At 41.9% G+C, this 18,418-nt stretch overlaps 1 protein-coding gene across 1 annotated transcript in view; it reads right to left on the bottom strand.

The window, feature by feature from the left end:
* LOC310851781 (uncharacterized protein) overlaps positions 1–13,112 on the bottom strand; it is a gene marked incomplete at its 3' end in the record, with an annotated part of 102,670 nt that extends 89,558 nt beyond the window's left edge. The window contains exon 1 of the mRNA XM_083754464.1: positions 13,049–13,112. The remainder of the gene's footprint in view (positions 1–13,048) is intronic.
* Between the last annotated feature and the right edge of the window lie 5,306 nt (positions 13,113–18,418).

Below are 18,418 nucleotides of genomic sequence, written 5' to 3'. Positions count from 1 at the left end.
TAGGTTTCGACTCCAGACCCACTGCTAAGTATGGGAAGGGATCCATTTGCAATATGCTGTAGAATTACAGATGAACTTAACAAACAAACCATGATCCTTCATACTTTAGACTCCAAGGAGTTGCCAATTCAGAAGGTGGGGGGATGGCCTTTTGAAATTGTGTCAACTGCATCAGGGCCCCTGCAGTCCTAGCAACTTAATGACTCCTGGGTATTTGGTTGTGTGTGTGTGTTTCTTCTGCAGTGTAGAACACGCAGACCCACTCCCCTTCTCTCTCTTAATCATTATATCCTCATCAATCACCTTCATTTTCTGACTGTAACCTTTTTAAAAATTGAAAGCCTGTTGAACAGATGAGTGCAGAGTGCCTTAATAACTGCATAATTGTTCAGATAATTATTAAAATAATAAATCCTTCAGATCCGATTTAAATAATTCATACAAGCCTTTTAATGCACTGAGCTTATTGCTCTGCTGTAAGCATTGTTCTGCTCATGAGCTTGGGATTGCATTTTTTTGTGCACGCGAAATAAACTTCACATTGTCGTTCTCAAACAAAGAGCATCTGTGTCAGTCGACTGATTTCTCTATCAATAAAAATAGCACAATCCAAATGGGGAATATGGGGCATCTGTGGACATATCAGCACCACAGGCTTGAAGAAGTTTACTAGGGAACCCAAGAAACTCTAGTTCAGAAAGAAAAACTAGATATCTCTAATAGAATTATTGGCACTTTCACTCAAACAAAAATTCCCAGGACTCTTGGGGTGAGGGGGACAGCCATGACAGTGGATATATGTTTAGATATGCTCCATGGATTCTCCCTATTCAGTTGCCACCTTTTTTGTGTAGGGGGCAAACTTTTTTATCCAGTTTGATGGCTTTTGTCCAAGGTTATATGCCAAATTGGAAACAGTGTTTTAGGAGATTAGTTATTGAAGAGCAGAACGAAGGGCTGAGCTATAAACAGGCATTTGTATCCAGGTCAGGCCAGGCTGATCTTCCTTCCCTTGCTAGCGTTTTTGCTTTTAAATTGGTTAGTGGCTCTCTTCCTTTTGACAAATGGATGGGGGTCTGGGAGCCCTTTCCCCCCTTGCTTCTGCAGGCTCAATACAACTGGCTTATGGAGCAGATTGCAGAAGTGGGGTGGAGTCACTACACTAGCTTCCTGGAAGGTGGATCACTGTTGCTTGCTGGGACTGAGAAGGCGGTCAGGTGGTGAGGAGGTTGGCATAGTGCAAAAGCAACAGCAGGGTGCCATATTGATTCCGCATGTGGGTTTGCACAGCAGTGACCACCTCATCCAGGGGCATAGCGTGGGTTGCTGGCACCCGGGGAGGGGCAGGGTTTGCATGCGCACACACACACCCCAGATGGACAGGGCAGCAGACAGTCCCTTCGTTGGCCAGCATAAAAGAATGTCTCTCCTTGCAAGCTAGCCCCAAACTGGGAGCAGATATAAGGCAGACAAACGCGAAACCAGGCGTGCCGCTGTGTCTCCCCGCCCTCCTGTCCTGACAGCAAGGCACTCTGTCAACACACATGACTCTGGCAACACACATGACTCTAGCAATGCTTTCTTGCTTTCCTCTTTTTCCCTCAGTGGGCGGCGGCAGTGCCTCTCACCCTCCTTCCCTCTCAACCGCCCCAGGCATGAGGGTGTCCCTTCATCAACCACAAGGAGAAGTGGGTGCTGCCAATGCTCCAGCCCCAAAGGCCCAGCCCAGGCGGGACTTGCCTTCCCACAGCTCCGGCTTTGATGAGGGAACTTGTTGTGGGGGTGTGTGGTTGGGCCCCTCAGGAATCTGTGCTCGGGCCCACAGCCCCCCTGGCCCCTGTATTCTACATCACTGTCCCCACCACTTGATCTTTCCCAGAACTGAACAGCAACCCACCTACATGGAAGCTGGATTAGCAGCTCTGCCCCATGTAATGAGCCATTTCTGGCAGTGTGTTCTTTCTGGAAGCAAAGTCACTTCATCTGGTCCTCATTGGCCAATGGATGGGATCAGATTGATCTGCCTTTTGCCATGATGCTCTTCCAGGGAGACAGGAAAAACCATTCTTCCAGTGGCCCCTGGCCCCTGGCTGATGGTAGAGTCCAGAGTGTGGAATATGTACCATGGTGAAGCTTTTATAAACCTCTTAATGCAACTCAGTTTCTACACAGACAGATAGACAAACTTTGTGGTTAGCAAAATTTCCCTAAGTTGTCTCTGCAGCTGAATGAGCAATTTCTACCAACTCATTATATTTAATCTGTTTTTTCTGCTCGGGGAATATTATCTATGCACTAATTACAATTTCCTACAATGCAATCATTATTTGGATTGAAGCCCTTCAAAATAACAACAAGCAGGAAACAGAACTTTTCTAGAGATGTCAATCCTTCATCGGATTGAATTCCAAGAAAGTCACAAAAAGACCTCCAAGGCAGTGCTATGTATGCATTCAGTAATAAATCCCATTGATTTCAATGCTGCTTCCTAAGAAACATGCATAGGATTGTGCAACCTTACAGTGCAAAAGTCTACTCAGATGTAAATCCCACTGAGTGCAATGGGGCTTACTCCCAGATAAGTGTGCATAGAGACTGCAGTTTTAATGCCTTAGCAAAAAACCACTATCAGCACTAAGATCAGGACTCTCTGAACCAGCAACTAAACTCAGCCTTCCTTGTTTTCTGAACCGGCAAAATGGCGGCCAGACTCAAAGTGAAAATGTGAACAGAATTACCAGTAGGTGAAATAGCATCTGGCCAGCTGGTTGCAGTGCTTACACTTGTTACAAATCTTATCAAGTAATAGTTTACCTCAGTGTGATGCTCGTCTGTAAGGTTTTCTGCAGAGTTGAAGAGAATTTAATCACATGCTTGTATTTATTCAAACATTTATCTGCATCTAGATTGGTAAAGTTCTTCCCACTTGACTTGACCAGAGAACCAAACTACCTCAGCAACAGCTCTCTCACTTTACCATAGATTAGCCACCAGTATCACTATGCAACATGGTGTATTGTCATACTTGAAAAGTTGGTTTCAATAAAGGATGTAGCAGAATGTGCCATTAAATTGTTGTCTGTATTCACCCAGCCAGTGGTAAGTGTCTAACACTTACATTTGCACTGTAGTACTTTATCCAATCATCATAATGTTCAAAATCAGGATAAACCTTTTTTTTCCCTGTCATATAAGGTAGGCATGTGGCTGTGACACCAAACCATGGTTTGTCCTAACCACAGTTTAGCAACAACAAACTATGGCTTCAATTCCAAACAGAGGTGCCAAATTAGGGGGGCTGGGGGCCAAGGGCCTCAACAAAATTTTCAAGGAGGGGGCCTGGCCCCCTCAAAATTCCACGGCAGCCATGTGCATACACCGTGCAACATACTTACTCACATCCAGCATGTGGTGTGCTCACGTCATGGGGTGGGGGGCAAGTCGGCACGCTTGGTTCCAAAAGTGCAACAGAAAACTGGGCTTTAAGGCCCTTTTCTGAGTTTCATGCTTTCTAGCATAGAAATACAAATCCCTCAGCAGGTCTCTGTTTGAGCTGAGGTTAACACCCAGGACCTGGGAGAAAAAGACAACCAAATAAGTGACATGTTAAGTCAACACGATTTAGCGCAACCAACATTATGAGTCAATTTGGAACCCTCGGTGGGGGAGGAAAGAGAGCAGAAAGCAAGAATGTTCTGAGAGTTCTCAACAAAAAGTAATACTTGCAATTGATTACCCATTTTCAAATCAAGCTGAGAAGAGTTTTCCCATCAGTAATTTGGATTTGTTTTGATAAACATATTCCTTGCCTACGAGGCATCCTTTGACATGGGAAACATTGTTCCTTCATTTTGAAAGTGGCATGCTATAATCTGATAATGGCACACTATTATCTGGCTCATTTTGTATACAGTGTGTGTGTGTGTGTGTGTGTGTGTGTGTGTGCACGCACACACACACACACACACACACACAATACACACTACTGCATTTCTTTCCCATCCTTCCTGCATGGAACTAGAGTCAACAAAATCAGTCTCACCCTCCGCATATTATACCCTCAACAGCTCTGTAAGGAAGATTATGATGAGAGATCACTAGTGAGCCTTCTGGCTAGGTGGGGATTTGAACCCCAGCTTGCCCAGTCTAACCCTGTCAGAAAAGTTAGGCTGTGAGATGGTGAGATAGGTAACCCCAGAAAGTTCCACATCTGAGCAAGAATTCACGTTTTGTTCTTTTTGGTCCAAGTCACTGTTGAGTAAGGAAATGGAACTGATAACTATGACTCTCTTGATTGAGACTATATCATTCGGAAACCTGGAAATTTTGAGCAGCCTCAGATTAAACCCTGTGGAGGCCCCTTGGCAGTCAAAATCTTGGGGGAGGGAGGCTTGCAAATTATCTCCTAAAACTTTTTTTTGTAATTTTCTTTCAAGATCAAATCAATATTATTTTGATCCATTGTCACTGCCCAGCAGTAGTCCTGTTAGGTGTGATGGTAACACACTGCAATATTTAGTTGCTTTTCCCTCTTGTAAGTGCCTAAGGAACATCTTACACTGAAACAATAAATGTATCATAGTTATAAAGTTTAAAACAAAGTATAGCAAGTACCAGAAAAACTCGATTACAGTTGGCAATCTTGCTTTGGATGCCTTTTATTAAGTGGTTTCTATAATTTAACAGTAAGAATTGATTTGTAACCACTAATCATTTTGCTTCCAAATTGTCAACTGCATCTCATCTCTTGCAGAATCTAATTATTAATCGTATACAAAGGGAGATGACAAACATGCTGCTATAATCACGTTGATTATATCATGGCAAAATTGAAACATTTTCACTTGATCTATTAATCAATATGGTTAGCAGTGTTGCTCAGAGCTCATTAAATGTTCATTGCAGCTCAGGGAAAAAAAGATTAACTATAAATATTTCAGCAAAATAGAATTTTTTACATGAGAACAAGAGGGCATTGTTAATCTCTTATTTATTATAGTTAACACTCTATAAACTCTTCCTTGGTGACAAATGGAAATGGAGCCCTTCTTGGGCTTGATATTTTGGGATTGGAATTAACAAACAGGAACAATGGGGAGAAACAATAGCTTTGAAAACAGCTGTGCTCCACATCTGCACAGGGAAAATTTTTGGAAATAAAGAAAAATGTTCAGAGTTGTTTTTCCCCCTCACTGCTTAGCAGTGAAAATTCTCTCTGCCTACTTCACAATCTATATTGTTGATGGTTTACTAGCAGTACATGTGAAAAGGATATAGGGGTCCTGATGGACCACAAGCTTAACATGAGTCATCAGAAAAAAAGCAAAAAAAAAAAAAAAGCAAATGCTATTCTAGGCTGCATCAACAGAAGTATAGTGTCCAGATCAAGGTAAGTAATAGTATCACTCTATTCTGCTTCGGTAAGACCACACCTGGAATACTGTGTCCAATTCTGGGCACCACAATTTAAGAAGGGGATTGACAAGCTGGAACGTGTGCAGAGGAGGGCAACCAAGATGATCAAGGGTCTGGAAACCAATCCTTATGAGGGAATTGGGCATGTTTAGCCTGGAAAAGAGGAGACTGAGAGGAGGCATGATAGCCAAGAACTGTCAAATGGAAGCGGGAACAAGCTTGTTTTCTCCTGCTCCCTCAACTACCTGGCAGTTAGAAAGACAAAGAGCAGAGCTGAGGTGTGGGCTAGACCCTAAAAGCAGGCTGGGAAGCCAGAGAGACAGAGGCATGCCTGATCTCTGCTTGAATCCAAGGCTGCAGCTAGGGGAAACGCAATATCCTCTTGGAGGGTTCATGCTGTGAGCCCCTCCATTGTAGGTTCAGGTTGTCTACATGTGTAAATAAATCATATATCATAAAAACACCAGTCTCCACTGTTCATCATTCAAAGGAAACCAAACCCTGGGGAAGAGCCTGGAACCTCTGACAGCTCAGAGAGAGGGGTGGGGTGCAACAACACAATCCATGCGGTCTGAAGGGGGCTTCAGTTGAACACATTTGGAAGCCTCCCCGACAATTGGTAAATCCATATTATCAGGGTTTCCAATCAGACAGATGTTTCTCTAAGCACTCTGATGCATTCACTTCAAACTCCTCTTTAGAGCTTTGGTTAGAAGTAAAGCCAGTGAGGCTAGAAATGCGGGGCTGCACCAGCACTCCTCCACCACCACTTAAGTTGATTTTAAAAAACTGAATAGGGGTGCTTATTCTTAAAGATGAGGACTGGGCTACATACACACTATATACTTTTAAAGTGAATTCAAAGCACATTCCTTCCCTCAGAGAACATTTATTTATTTATTTATTTATTTATTCATACATACATACATACATACATACATACATACATACATACCCCACCCATCTGGCTGGGTTTCTCCAGCCACTCTGGGCAGCTTCCAACAAAACACTAAAATACAATAACCTGTTAAACATTAAAAGCTTCCCTAAACATTCTGAGCACTGCAGCTTTATCCCTCACAGAGTTAAAATTTCCTTGACAAACTACACTACCCAGAATTCCCTGTGGGAGGGAATGTGCTTTGAATGTGCTTTACAGGTATAGCGTGTAGGCAGCCTAATTCTCATCCTTAAGAATAAGCAATCCTATTCTAGGGTTGCCATACATCCGGAATTTCCAGGACATTGCCTGGATTTGGCCGTCGAAAACAGTGACCAGGCAGAAATCGCTTAAATGTCTGGGGAAACCCAGATGTATGGCAAACCATGTCGGAAGTGTGTCCGGATTTTCACTTATTGAAATATGGCAACCCTATCCTATTCAGCTTTTCAGGAATCCATACTAGAACCATCATTTAAAGCAGGACATGGGGTGTTAAGATTTACAGAATGGACCCAGAACTTTCTGTTTTCTAGAGGTTCCTGAGCCAGCACCACAAATGAATACAGACCTGTTGGGCAGGATGGAGTACCATTGTTTTGTTCCCTTCCTCATTTGGAACATGAAGGTTCCACCTAGTTTCAATGACTTGTGGGCATCCATAGACCTGTCCTCCATGGTTTTATCTAGCCCATGGATGGGAAAGCTGTGGCCCCCTAGATGGGGCAAGACTACAGATCCTTCCTGACCATTGGCCATACTGGGTGGGGCTGATGGGAGTTGGGGTCCAATAACATCTGGAGGGGGCACAGCTTCCCCATCCCTGAACTAACACCATTTTGAAGAAGAAGAAGAAGAAGAAGAAGAAGAAGAAGAAGAAGAAGAAGAAGAAGAAGAAGAAGAAGAAGAAGAAGAAGAAGCAGCAGCAGCAGCAGCAGCAGCACTCAAGCTAGTGGACATTGCAACATTTCATGGTAGTGGATTCCATTCATTAATGATGTCTTGACAAATGAAAGAAATGTTTCTTCAGACAAGGTTCTGCACCATTTTGCATTCTTATCCCGGAATGTGCGTTGCAAGAGAAACCTGGGTAATTGAAAAGTGCAGTGAATTTGACTCACGCTGCCTGGAGCCCTGGCAACAACTATTTAACTCAAGTGTTTGAAAAAGATTGGAGGAAAAAAATGGTCAAAACAAAACAAAACAAAAACAAAAGTACACACGGAAAGAAAGAGAAAATGCTTGTTCTCATTGAAGATTCAGGACAAGTGCTTGCAGGTCTCTAAGTAAAGCCAGCAATCCATCTGTGAATATTGCCTCTAATAAGCCCGTGGTACAGACTCGGAACGATTGGGTGCAGAGAGAAATGGAACTCATTTTAATAGTTACTTTTCTATAACAAAGGAGGAGAACGGGGCCAACGAGAATTTCACCATGGGGATGACTTAGCAGCACAGTGTGGGATATGCAAATAAGAGTGTGTGTTAGGCATCACCTTAATTTCAGGGTCCCGCTACCTGCCACAGTTGCCTGCAGCATGGCTTTATCTAAATGCGCAGAACAGCTGAGCTTGGAATGGAGGGTGAGAGCAAAGAATACCGTGAGGGACAGCTGCAGTAATGTGTTTACAGGTTCTGTAAAGCAGTATCTCGCCTGTGCAGCTGTTTAAAATCCTGATAGCCTTTGCTGAGCACAGTACCTTTGGGAGCACATCAGCCTGTGATGTCTACCGCAGCCAGTTCATTTTGCATTATTAGACCCTCAGCTAAAGAAACTAGACACTAGGAATGTAGCTAATTCTCTAATCCTTCGCTGGCACTCCCTACAGGACCAGTGAGAGACCAGTGGCGCGAACTTCGGAGGGTCACATTACGCTTTAATCAGAGCTGCTTCTCATATTAACCTCTGCAGAAATGAGATGCTTATCGTGCCCCACTCCCACTGCCGTCTCACACAAAGAACATGGACGCATAATATGCAGCTGGTGTTTTAACAGACCCAAGAACAGCCAGGTTGAATGTGGAAGGTCTATAGCTCTGTGGTAAAGGGCTCTGTGCTTTCCATGCAGAAAAGAAAGATTTGGTTCCAATCAGTTCTTTTTTTCTTAAAAAAAAATGTTTAGGGGTACTCTCATTTTCCTACTCATATTGAAATACTGCCCCTCAATGAGGCCAAACTTAGATTCACAAAATGTTTAGGGGTATGCGTCCCTCTGCGTCCCTCCAGAAAAAAGGACTGGTTCCAAGTATCTCCAAGTCAGACTTAGAATGTCTCCTGTCTGAAATCATGGAGAGCCACTGATGCTCAACATAGACAATATTGAGCTAGACCAGTGTTTCCCAAACTTGGGTGTCCAGCTGGACTACAGTTCCCATCATCCCTGACCACTGGCCCTGCTAGCTAGGGGTGATGGGAGTTGTAGTCCAAAAATAGCTGGAGACCCAAGCTTGGGAAACCCTGAGCTTGATGGACCAATGGTTTGGCTCAGTAGAAAGCAGCTTCTAACATTCCCACAGATGGAGGCAGAGCACCAACAGCATGTCAGGATGCTGGCAGTTGTATGCCAGGCTGTAATGAAATTGCAGTGATAATAATAATTGATTTGGGGTGTCCAGGTTTTTACTTTTTGAAATATGGCAACCCTAATATATGCAAAATATTTAATCATTGTGACTCACTTTTTGGTGAAATGTAATATACCTTTCTTTCCTACTCATAAGTAAAGAGGAGTCTTCTACATCATTTCCTCAGAGTAAGAATTTTAGGCCTGCAACCAATTCCTCCCTCCCCCCCCCCCTCTCTCTGATCCATTACCACTGCAATGTCTTCTATTCTGAAGCTTTCAAGGTCTCAGTAGACAATTACAGCAAAAAGGCACCCCTGCACATAGCAATTTTTCTTTCACAGCATGGAGGCCATGTAGTTTGAAATAAGGAAGTTATAGTAACAGGCATTGAGGTTGCAGGTGAAGAAGGGAGGATAAAATGCCAAATAATATCTGTTTCACCACACATTATCGTCATCATCTTTCTTTATAGATATATAGCTAGATCTAGAAGGACAACACTTTTTCTTTCATCTAAAAATAATTCCTATTCCCCCTGATGTATAAGTAATTAGCAGAGATGAATATGCAAGCTTTAAATGGACTGCTTCTCCCTCAGGCTTTCCCCCTTCTGACCCCATATTCGAGAAAGCAGACAAAACTTGGCAACATGGATCATATCCATCATCTTCATTGGCTCCTGTCCAGATAACCTTGCATGCAGCGCTGTGCTCTGTGCAGAGCAGATGGTTGGCACCGTCAAAGATGACAGCGCCAATCACCTGTTAGAGGTGGAGGAGAGCGAGGGAGATGGAATCCTGCTTCCCCTCCCCTTCCTCTCTCAAACAGGTGCACCAACACTGCCCAAAGTCACACCAAGCCGAGTGTTCGGCAATGGTACCAGATCTAGTAAATCAAGCAAAGCCCTTTGAGTGGAGGCTAGCCCATTTGTAGAAATAGGTTCTCCTATGCCCTGAACTTGGTACAGAAACCTTTGCTCTTCCAGATGTTGCTGTACTACAACTCAACAGCCCCAGCAAGCATGGCCAACAGCCAGGATTGATGGGAGTTGTAGGTCTGGAGCTCCCCACACCTGTCCTAAATAAAAAAAGAAAGATTTCAATATATTAAGTTACTGGGGGTTTTGTGTGTGTGTGTGTGTGTGTGTGTGTGTTCTAATAAGTGGTCTTGTAGGTGCAGATCTGAAACAAGATCATGTTGTTTATACACCCTGAAAACTGTTCTGCCAATCTTTCCCAGCTGCTAATGATAGTGTTCCTGGCTGATGTTTTTCCTAGAACTATAGACTCATAGAATTGTAGATATGAAAGGGACCCCAAGGGTCATCTAGTCCAGCCCCCTGCAATGCAGAAATCTCAGCTAAAGCATCCATGACAGATGGCCATCCAACCTCTGCTTAAAAACCTCCAAGGAAAGGAATGGCTCTCTGGTGCTTTATTTGTTGTTGTTGTTGTTAATGGCTGCTGCTGCTACTGTGTGTATTTTTAATAGACACATGGCATTTGAAATATACTCGGAGTCGAGAGTGGATTTCATGCTCTTTATTCAGCTCATAGCGGTGAGGAGGAATGAATGCTCCCCCAAAATATCTGCTTTATATACATTATTTACACAATGGGTCACACGTGATTGGCTAATTCTGGGATTCACCTGTAGGCCAATCAGGTTGCAGATTCACTTCCACCTGGAGCTGGATTGGGTGGCTCCTGCAGACCAATCATACTGCTGCATTGTTCTAGGACCAATCATACTGCTGCATTCTGTTTTTGTTTTTTTTAATAGTATTTTTATTAAGTTTATGAAATACAGAAAAAAAGAATAGAAGACAGATATAAGAAATAAAAATAAAAAAGTTACAAATTTCCATGTTCTTTTTTTCCAGCAAATCTAGTGGACTTCCCCGCATCCTCCAAACCCTGCATTCTCTGTGATACAGAACATCAGCAATTTGTTAACTTGTTTCAATACTTATTGTATCCTTCATTTTATCATGTTACCTAATTTCAAAGATGTTATAACCCAAATCTTATACATTTTCGTTTAAACACAATAAAGTTATTTCATTATTCTACCTCTGGCTTCTTGTACCTTAATTTCCATTTCATTAATTTACAATTGCTGAAGCTAGAATTTCCTAGAGGGTGCATTTTTTAACATTCATACAGCTTATAATGTTTTTTCAAATAGTCCTTAAATTTTTTCCAGTCCTCCTCAATTGTTTCTTCTCCCAAGTCTCGGATTCTGCCAGTCATTTCGGCCAGTTCCATGTAGTCCATCAACTGCGTGTGCCATTCCTCCAGCGTGGGTAGATCTTGTGTCTTCCAATGCTTTGCAATCAGGATCCTTGCTGCTGTAGTGGCATACATAAAAAAAGTTCTATCTTTCTTAAACACTCTCTGGTCCACCATGCCCAGAAGAAAGGCCTCCGGTTTCTTAGGTAAGGTAAATCTAAGTACCTTTTTTAGTTCATTATGAATCATCTCCCAAAAGGCCTTCACTTTCGGGCAAGTCCACCAGAGGTGAAAGAATGTCCCTTCCGCCTCTTTACATTTCCAACATTTATTGTCAGACAGGTGATATATCTTAGCAAGCTTGACTGGGGTCATGTACCACCGGTATACCATTTTCATAATGTTTTCCTTCAAGGCACTACATGCCGTAAATTTCATTCCGGTGTTCCATAACCTTTCCCAGTCTTCAAACATAATGTTATGCCCCAAATCCTGCGCCCATTTTATCATGGCGGATTTGACTGTCTCATCCTGAGTATTCCATTTAAGCAGCAAGTTATACATTCTCGAAAGTAGTTTATTTTTTGGCTCTAACAGTTCTGTCTCTAGTTTCGATTTTTCCACCTGGAATCCAACCTTCTTGTCCACTTTAAAAACCTCCTGAATTTGTGCATAGTGCAACCAATCTCGCACCTTGTTTTTTAGTTTTTCCAAGCTCTGCAACCTCCAATTGTCTCCATTTTTTTCAATTATTTCCCAATATTTAGGCCAGTGGGCCTCCATGTTAAGTCTCTTACGTGCCTTGGCCTCCACCGGTGAGAGCCACCTCGGAGTCTTACTCTCCAATAAGTCTTTATATTTTGTCCAGACCATCAAAATTGCTCTTCTGACATTCTGCATACTGCTGCATTCTGAATCCTATTGTTCTAGGACCAATCAGACTGCTACATTTTGGATCCTATTCAACTCAGTACATAACAGCATCAAAAATCTAATTTAAATGAACTAGAATTAATGGTAACTCATTAACTTGCTTTGGTATGCATACATAATTTAAGATGACATGTGGTTTCCTTTCTATCATTTTCATTTGCCCTCTACTTTCATACGTATTTCAAGATGGCCATTTTAGCAAGTCATTTTGTTTGCTTGAAGGGGTATTCTAGTTTCTATTCTAGACTGGAGACATCCTCATGTGCCCCAAATGCAATGAAAGCATATGTGCATACAGCTTCCCACACTTCTCCTAACCAAGCAAACGTATGAAACAAAACACAATACCATCCAGATCAACAGGAAGCACTGGGCCCTTGTTGTTGTTTAGTCACTTAGTCGTGTCCGACTCTTCGTGACCCCATGGACCAGAGCACACCAGGCACTCCTGTCTTCCACTGCCTCCCGCAGTTTGGTCAGACTCATACTGGTAGCCTCGAGAACACTGTCCAACCATCTCGTCCTCTGTCGTCCCCTTCTCCTTATGCGCTCCATCTTTCCCAACATCAGGGTCTTTTCCAGGGAGTCTCTTCTCATGAGGTGGCCAAAGTATTGGAGTCTCAGCTTCAGGAGCTGTCCTTCCAGTGAGCACTCAGGGCTGATTTCCTTCAGAATGGAGAGGTTTGGTCTTCTTGCAGTCCATGGGACTCTCAAGAGTCTCCTCCAGCACCATAATTCAAAAGCATCAATTCTTCGGCGATCAGCCTTCTTTATGGTCCAGCTCTCACATACACAAATATTTCATTCTGCTTTTCCTTCCTCTCCTTTTACAGTGTAATCTTTCCATCATTCCATCCATTTGGCCATCAAACCAACATCAAACAAGTGTATTTAGTCCTTTTTGACAAGAGTGCTTCCAGGGAACTAGCCAGCCAAACCCTTCAAGCAGTGTTTTCCACTTACCAAGCATGCAGGCATCTCTTCTGTTGCTTTTCAGAAACCTGGGGTGGATCTACACACGGGGGGGGGGGGGAGCCGCTATAAGTAAGTCAGAAATTAAGTTGTTATAACAAAAGAAAGAAAATGCTATGGGAAATCACGAAGATTTTTTTTGCTCTCTAGAGCCATCTGGTGTTGCATGTTTATAACCAAGTGCTGTGGCTGGGTTGTTTTTTTTACTAATTTAGCTGAGTCCCCTGTTTTAGTTTTATATCCATCTGCACTCACTACTTAAGTTCACTATTAGCAGGAGCAATGCATTGTCTTAATTTATAGTGTTGACCAAGACAGAAACAGCAGCACTCCCAGCTTAATCATGGTGTCTTCTAGCAATTTTCCTTAGGCCAGATTTTGCCCACAAAATGTAGCAACTGTCCCCCACTTCCCCCAACATAAACTTAGTAAAAACTATCAAATACTGTGAAATACTATCTACCACTGCAGGCCACCCATCAGAGGTTGTCAAATCCTAAACACTTATTACAGTGAAATGGAAAAATGTTATATTAAATATCAGTGGGTCTAAAATACTGGTGCTGAATATTCAAGTTTTACAAGAGAGATTCCTGAGGAAAGTTTATGGGATGCATTTGTTTAAGCTCTAGATCTTTCTTATCCTCATTGGAATAAGCAAAAAAGTAAGCAAGTTATTGTTATGCTTATCTCTGCTTGCAAATTGCAATGAAAGTTTAAAGCTTTTGCTTCATATTTTTGAATTCCAATTCCCATGTCTACTGTTATGGGAAAGTATACCATGTTTTACTTTTGTCTCTCATGCAGCAAAGGAACTGGCAAAGAGGTTGTAAAAAATTACTCTGGTGTCTGTTTTTTTGTAGTTCAGTGAGCTATCATTTCCCTCAGTGGTGCCTCAGGCAGTAATCTGGGACAAAGCTTTGGCAGAACTTCAAAACCCAGAGAAATCAGAAAAGAAAAATTAATGATCACAGTTTTGTTGCGAAGCCTTATCTCAATTATGAGACCTGGTTACCATCCTAGCTGTTAATATTCAATGCAGAATGATCAGGGCAGTGGCTATTTATACACCTGACAATAGCTCTTGCTTTTGCAGGAGATCAACTGATGACAGCATAACTACCTAATTGTGAGTGAATGATTTTGTGCTATACTTTAGTGGTCTTTAAGATCACAGTCGTAGGCCGCGACTCTGCACATACCTACTTGGGAGTAAGGCCCATTTCACATACAGTGGTACCTCTGACTACATAATTCGTTCCAGAGGTCCGTTCTTAACCTGAAACTGTTCTTAACCTGAAGCACCAATTTAGTTAATGGGACCTCCTGCTGCTGCTGCGCTGCCACTGCACAATTTCTGTTCTAATCCTGAAGCAAAGTTCTTAACCCAATGTAATATTTCTGGGTTAGCAGAGTCTGTAACCTGAAGCATATGTAACCTGAAGCGTATGTAACCCGAGGTACCACTGTAATGGGACTGGCTTCTGAGTCAACCTGATTAGGGCTGCACTGCATGAACATCAGCCATACTCATGGCTTGATACGAAACTAAAGGGCATGGTAGCACTTCCAACAAGCCTCAGCCTTATCATCGCCTTATCATCCTGCCCTGCCTGATTGCCTGCCACCGTCCTGCATAGCTTATACTGATTTCTCCTCTCCAATAGTGGGAAAGACCCCCATGAATTCTCCTGTTAAGCTCATAGGATGAGATCCAACATAATGCAAGCACAAGAAGTTTGAGAGTTGATGTTGCTGTGCTAATGATTCCAAAAATAGAGGGGGAAATGTTATGTGTGCAAAATGACCAAGAGAGAGAGAAAATCTCAAGATACTGCAAATGAAATATATTAGTAAAACAAAAGAAAATGAAATATATTAGTAAAACAAAAGAAAAACATGTTTCAGTCTGCAGTTACTTTAAGCCTTCATCAGGGGTTGTAGAGGGGACAATATATCACATAAATTCTCAATAATTAAAGACTAATTATACGACTATATATCTTCTTGATTAGAATAAAATGTAGAAACAGTCTGAAGAGCTCTCTGATCATAGTTAATTCACTAATGACTAAAAAATACTATCTAAAGGCACCCAATTATATAAACTGTAAGAAGTCATGATAAGGCATCAAGGTCTTTCACTAAAACACATGACAATACAGGAAGGAAAATTTGTAGCATCTTGAGATTTTAGCTCTCTCATTGGCAGGGGGTGCAAGCTGTAGCAGAGGAGGTAATGCACAAAGCTTAACTGTCACCAATAGCAGCTCCACTAAGAGATGTACAATATTTTGCACAAGCAAATTTATCTGTTGTGCTGCGCTAAGAATGGTCCCTGTTAGTGAAATGGCTGTCACACAAGCTAGCTGCCACAACTGGATAGCAAGTATATAATCTACATGAAGTATACATAGGAAAGCTTTAGTTTCTTGATGATGTCTGTAGCATTTCAAATCGCATCTAGCTCGGCCCTGGTAGCTTGGCAAATACTGCTGTGGCCAGCATCCCATAGTACTGACTCTGAGAATCTTAAGACGTAGCAAACTCTCCGGTAAGAGCAATTGAGAAGCAGCAGCTGTAAATCTCCTAAGTAAATTATCACAATGGCATTTTAGAAGACAGGCTGATGCAATCTGGTCTTTATATCTGTCACCTTTTAATATAATGGGCAACGCTTCCTTCAAGAGGAAGAATGAACAAATAAGAATGTTCCTCAGTCAATTGCTCATAGTACATAGGAAATGTCATTATTTGCATTACGCGGGCCATAATTAGTTTCACCTCAGTTCGTTTGAAATGATATCAGAATGGCAATAATCCAAGCTGAATGCTGTATGTAAATTAATTAAGGGACGTTTGTTATTATATTTTGTAACTGGCTAAACCAGAGCTATTAGCTCCCTTAGGCACTGCAGTAGAGAACAGCTGGTCATCTTTTCACCTTTAGAAGAAAATCGGTGTTTGATAATGAAATCTTGATCACCTGCCATCTGCCACCTAACGATCATCAGACACAGCATAATTTGTCAACCTGCGCTCTAGGAGGAAGGCGGGCAAATTGGGCAGCTCAAGTCCATGAATGTTTACTCTGAAGGATGAGCCAATTTGCGCAGTGGGCATGAGCCCAAGGAAGCATACGTAGGTTTGGAGCCATGCAGCACAATGTATGTTTATACAGAAGTAAATCCCATCAAGTGTAATGAGGCTGACTCTCAAGCAAGTGTGCCAGAACATACATGACTTTATTTGGTTCAGTTTCCAACTTCACCACTGGCATTACACACTCGTATTAGGGGAGTTTTGTAGATGATTTCCAACACCTTTTAATTTCCCTTGCAACATATTGTGGGAGTCAAATACCAAAGAAAAATAAAAGGCTATATGACTCAGTTTGCTTCACAAACATTCCACTAACATGACACAACAACCATTTCCCTACATTCCTCTCTCATCCAAAAGCCAAGGATATCTTTTGGAAAGTGTAGTACCTCTCATCTTGGAGTATTTCTCTTAAAAAACCAGGAATATTTCATAAGGCAACTCATGTTTTCACACCTCACACTAAACTGTAGAATTTTTTTTCAGATCAGGAAAAAGGGACAGACAGGGAGGCTGAAAAATGTCAGATAAATGTTTAGTCAGGGTGAAGGTTATACACCACTGCCAGCCATCTCACAAGCATAAGGTAAGCTACATTCCACACCAAGTTTTTTTGTTTGTTTTTTAAGTCTAATGTACCATGAAAATAAGACAGAGAACCAGAATCCTCCTTGGCTGGGGAAGAAAACTTTTGAGAAACTAGAGAACAGGTTTAGGCACAGCACTGATTTATATGACATGTGCTCCACATTTCTTTAACTGAGAAGTCCCTTCAACAAATATGGAGACTGGTATCGTCTTCATCTCCCTATTCGCAGATGGAGGCTGAAAGAAAGGAGCTTGCCAAAGACTACTCAGTGAGTACATGGCTGGGATAAAATTTGAACCATACACTTATGTATATACTCAATAGCCATGTCAACATATCAAGCTGAACCACAGTTTAGTGGAACATGTACAAATTGGAATAAGGTCAAGCAAGCCCTAGCCTCACCTGTTCCTCCTTGTGCCTTCTCTTCCCACATACAGTGGTATCTCAGGTTACAGACGCTTCAGGTTACAGACGCTTCAGGTTACAGACTCTGCTAACCCAGAAATAATACCTTGGGTTAAGAACTTTGCTTCAGGATGAGAACAGAAATTGTGCTCTGGCAGCATGGCGGCAGTGGGAGGCCCCATTAGCTAAAGTGGTACTTCAGGTTAAGAACAGTTTCAGGTTAAGAACGGACCTCCGGAATGAATTAAGTTCTTAACCTGAGGTACCACTGTAGTGGAGAGGGTGTGTGGTGGTGGTGGTGGTGATATATTACTTATACTCCGCCCACCTGACAAGGTTGCCCCAGCCACTCTGGATGACAACTAACTTCAGACAAATTTATTTTCAGTCTCCCTTCAATACAGCTTGCAATTTCATTCACACTGTGGACTGTGGTTTATATACTATGTTTAATTTAAACAAGCCAGCTTCACACTTCAAAGTTTGAACCTGACTTTCTTTTGATAAACCAAACTTAATGCTAAACCATGATCCCAGGATTAGACACAATGAAAGTTGAACCACAAAGTACGTGGTTCCAAAGTCCTCTTTTCAATCATGTGGGATTGAACTTGTTCGGACTTGTTCCAGCTCATGGACATACCATGAAACCACTGTTCAGTGTAATGTGTGAAGAGAGCCAGTGTATATGCAAGTCTAGTATTGGGAAGGTTGTTTATTGATTCTTTGTATTTTAACTAATGGCTTTCTCAAAATTCACATAGTCTTTTAAGAACCTATGAAGCTGCCTTATACTTAGTCAGGTCCTTGATTCAGCAATGCCAATAATCTATTCTGGCAGGCAGAAACCTTTCCCAACCTAGCCTCTGTTGTACCACTAAGTTTTGGCTCAACCCCTACTGGTTACTAATATTGTCTCTGAAGCACACGACTCATCACAAAGAAGAAGAAAACCATCAGCTCATTTCACTCTGGGTCACTCAAGACAAAGGAAACAAAAGAAGGTGCTAGCTAGAATTCTGTGCGTATAGTTCCATACAATTCATTCCCTCACTGCTGAATCAAAGACAGGATAATTACAGGTAACAGTCTTGTGAACACAGAGATTTCTGTAATTTTATTCTTTAAAAAAATATCCAACAAGCTATTTATGGTTCATCTTTGAACTCCCATCAGCCTGCCTAATCTTGAATGTTTTAATAACTCTAGAATAAGAAAACTCTTAAATCAATATAAACAGAAATAAAAATAAATTATTAAAT

This window comes from Podarcis gaigeae (assembly GCF_964106915.1).
Source record: "Podarcis gaigeae genome assembly, chromosome: 1".
Taxonomy (NCBI): Eukaryota; Metazoa; Chordata; class Lepidosauria; order Squamata; family Lacertidae; genus Podarcis; species Podarcis gaigeae.
This window is presented reverse-complemented; position numbering and strand designations above follow the sequence as displayed.